A 4,098-nucleotide genomic window follows, 5' to 3' on the forward strand; every position below is an offset into this window, starting at 1 on the left:
TCATCTGGACCAACACTCCAGCTCCTATAGGATGGTTGTCCAATCCAAGAACACATACAAGGCAAGAATTTCTTGTTCCATAAACATGATCAAGCTTACTCTAGATAGTGCTTATTTGGAAGGAAGTTATCTATCAAAGAAACCGAGGAACTCCTGCTCTTCGGAGTGCCTCACCCAGGAGATTTCTACAGCACTCAATCCCAGTGGTTAGGGCTAAATCTTGTATAATTTTAATTGCAAGTACGATGGGGGTATCAGGGCATTCTATCTCATTTGTTCATTTTACCTTATTTATATTCTCTAAACTCATCTATTTTTTTCCCTCATCAGTTCAGGACAGCAGCATCTCCCTTTGGATTATTGCTACATCCAGCTACTGAAGTCCCACTGCCTCCAGTTTTTCACACCAAGTAAGAGGCCATAGTAAGCCCTCTAAAATACAATTAATAATGTTATTCCTTTTCTTAAGACCTGTGAGTAGTTCTCCACATTCTTAATCTTCCTAACATGACTTACAAGGCCCAACGTGACAAAAGTCCATACCCTGCTTCATCTTCATCTTTTACTGCCCACCCCCCCAGGCTTGTGTCTAATGTATAAGACATGCTGAACTTTCACAAGTTTGCCTGAACATGGCCATATTCTCTTTCACCTTTGGGCTTTTGCTATTCTATTTTTCTGGAACTCTCTCCATCTACCATCTGGTCCTCTTCACTTGTCCTCCTCCTTCTCAAGCTTTAGGACACCAGAGAGTTCCCCTCCTCCAGGAAGCCTCCCTGAGTCCCCACATCTAAAGGTTCCCCTCCCATGCTGCTCCTTAGCAAACTGCATAGTACTCCTAGCATCATATTTATCAAAAGTCTTTCTCAAGACAGCAGGCCAGGAAGTCCATGACCAAATGAATACATTAGTTTAACTCTTAGAATTCTTTGGCTTTGAAGAGCAGAGAAAAAGGACCAGCCCTACTCTATAAGGCTGAGAATAGAAATACAATGAGTATGGTGGAAAACCTAGAAATCTATAAAACAGATGAAGACTAAAATAATAATGACAAAGCACAGTTTGCATTGAAAATGGTGGTATTCAGCAAATCCCAGGAACTGAATCACCAACTTTCACCCGCCCATGAATGCCACCCTCTGGAGTGGCCCGGCCTTTTTTAGAACCCCATAATTAGTTCTGAGTCTAAACCTAGATGATGGTGTTGACCTGAGCAGAGGATCAAAAAGAGAGGAAACAGGGTTATATTACATTTTTGAAGAGGAAGCAGTAGTATGGTGAAAAAAATAAAGAAATTGAGTCATTTATGTAGAAGAAGAATACATGAGAGGAAGAAAAATCTCAGTCACTGAACTCCCAGGTAGGGAAAGCACTGTTTTTGTTTTGAAATGAATGTCTCAATGAACCACCACTGGTGAAAGGTGAGAATCACCTGCATCCTGTAGGCACATGCTCAAGGAACAAGAATTGATTGCTAAGCCTCTCTGTGTAGAGGAGAAGTGATGAATTTAAAGTTCTGTTTGAAAAAAGAAAGAGATCAGAGACAGGAAACTCCTGGATGTGGCAAGAAAGAGACAATAAAATATTATTTATTCAAAAAAATGTTTGGGCCTCTATGGGTCCTTTTCTGGATATTTTAAAAGAAAACTAGAGGTAAGCAAATGTTTGCAGAAGTTTAAACTCCTGTCTCCTTAGAGACAGAGACTTAAAGACCTTTTGAGTCCATCTCAGTCCTGTGATTCTATGACATTTCATGGAATCAAGAGCATGATTAAACCCGAAGAACTATAATAAAAACAAACTTTAGGTGTAATTATAATACCCAAAAGTGCCTGCTTCGTCTCTTTTGTTGCTGCTTCTTGTGTTTTTCCCCTAAACAGCTTCAAACTGCAAATTAGCACTTTAAAAAAGATCCTGAGCTCTCAAAGGAAAAAGAAAAAGTAAATACTTCTGAATTTAAAACAGGACTCTGGTTCCATGTCAACATTTTTGCTGCTGCTATAATTTATTTGATACAACGAATATTTGCTAAACTGCTTTCTGCAGTTTGTATTAGATCTCCTGAGGATGGGCCCTCAAAGAGGAGTGGAATATGATCTCTGCTTTAAGGAACTCACAATCTAGTTTGAGGGACAGAACTACAATAAACAACACAAATAAAAGGAGGTAAGTACAAAAGTGAGCTCTATGAATACTATCTAATAAGACATTATCATATAAGACATGGAAAAATACATCCCCTGCAAATCTTAAGCCTTGTCCTTTATGGTACTAAGGATACCATAGTATTCTTAATACTATGGTAATAAGAAGGGTTTCCTGTTATCCTTCTTATTAAAACATGTCAACTGTATCAACTTAGCCTTGTGGAGCAAACAACAGAACTATGACAATAGATGACAGTGCCAAATGAGAGAAAGAATAAGGTACTGAACCAGAAGTTGGAGTAGAACTCCGTGAGGGCTATAACTCCATCCTGGTGGTCAGAGTGTTCTGCCATAAGCCAAAGCGTAGCTTTACCTTTCAAGTGGTCAAATACAGTTAGAAGAGACAAAATCGCCCAGAATGAGTCAACCCTGAGGAGACATATAGCTCACTGCAACTATTTCATTCAGATACACATCAAGGAGAGGAAAAAAAAAAAACAAAAAAAAAACATGAAAAGGCAATTTGCCTCTTTCCCAGGTTGGTGTGTGGGAGTATGGAATAACTTTGGTGTGACGATGGTCTTGGGGAGCAACAAATGCTATTACTTCACATCATTTTAGCCCCGCCAGCTAAGTCATGATATCATGCCCAGCACTGTCAGCTTGACTGTCAGCTGTACCTGAGGCTATCTCAGTGGCAGAAAGGACCTGGGGTGTCTTGGAACATCCCAGGTAGCTGATTCCAACGGAAAAACCAGCTTGTTTGAAGCTTCTGCCCAGCTTGCCTTGTTGGTAGCAGAACCTGTGTCATCCCTTTATTTTTAGCCTTCCCTTGGGTCTTGAGTATCCCAGAACCTTACTGTGGACATTGGACTTACCATTATGGCTGTGGGAAAAAGCAGCAAGATGCTGCCGCACATTGACTATAGCATGAGGTATATCCTGCAAGACAGTCAGATCTTCACCGATGCCTTGAGGCTTATTGACAAATATATGAACTTGATCCTCTCTGATTGTGATGAGTTCAGGAAGATTAAGCCAAAGAATAAGAAGCAGCCAGACCATGAAGAAAAGTGGGTTTTGGGTCTGGCGTTGCTGCATGAGGGGAAAACTTGATGTCCATGATTGTGCAAGGAACTTCCCCCAAAGATACTGGCATTGCTTGTGTATCACTTATAGGAGCTGCAGGAGGAACTGGGGTTGGGAGGCCCACTGGCAGAGGAGTACCAGGTAGTGCTCCAATTCCTCAGGCTCCTTCTGCTGGTCCTGTCTGAAAGGTTGGGGTACCATCCCAACAGGGATGACTCCACAGGAAAGAGGCATCGTAGCAGCTGCTGCAGTTGTGGCCACTGCCAGCATTACTGGAGCCCCAACCCAGTACCCACCAGGTTGGGGGACTCCTCCCACACTTGTGGGCTGAGCGCCCCCACCATCAGGAATTATGGTTTCTCCACCTGGTATGAGACTATCCATGGGACCACTAACTGGGGTTCCCCCTGTTCCAGAAGCACCAGTAGGCATACCCCCTGCAGGAATGAGACTCCCTCCATCAAGAGTTAGAAGTCCACCTTCCCAGGAATGTTTCCACCAAGACTCTAACATACTATTGATCCATAGTCACTTTTTTCCTGCAATGCATCTTGTGAAACTATATAGAGTATTTGTGAGCTTTTGTTCCCTTTTTGCTGCATTAATATTCAGTAATAAATGCATAAAGCAATTAAACTGTAAAAAAACTACATCCCTTCACTCAAAATTAATTGTTAATATCTGAAGGACTTTCTGAAGAAAAAATAGTAATAATCATCTGAAAAGACAGCTGAGTTTGTTTTCCTAATTAAAACTGTACATTGTAATTAGTGTGTGACAACACTACACAGAAATCACTCCTGGAATCCTTTGTTTCTCATATCATTTTTTACTTACTCTTCTTTACTGAAAACGGGGCGGG

At 41.3% G+C, this 4,098-nt stretch overlaps 1 pseudogene; it reads left to right on the forward strand.

The window, feature by feature from the left end:
- The first annotated feature begins 3,029 nt into the window (after window positions 1–3,029).
- On the forward strand, window positions 3,030–3,746 carry LOC123805376 (annotated as a pseudogene).
- Window positions 3,747–4,098: the final 352 nt, after the last annotated feature.

The sequence above is a fragment of the Phyllostomus hastatus genome, unplaced genomic scaffold, assembly GCF_019186645.2.
Source record: "Phyllostomus hastatus isolate PE091 unplaced genomic scaffold, TTU_PhHast_1.1 phas_scaffold_317, whole genome shotgun sequence".
Classification (NCBI taxonomy): Eukaryota; Metazoa; Chordata; class Mammalia; order Chiroptera; family Phyllostomidae; genus Phyllostomus; species Phyllostomus hastatus.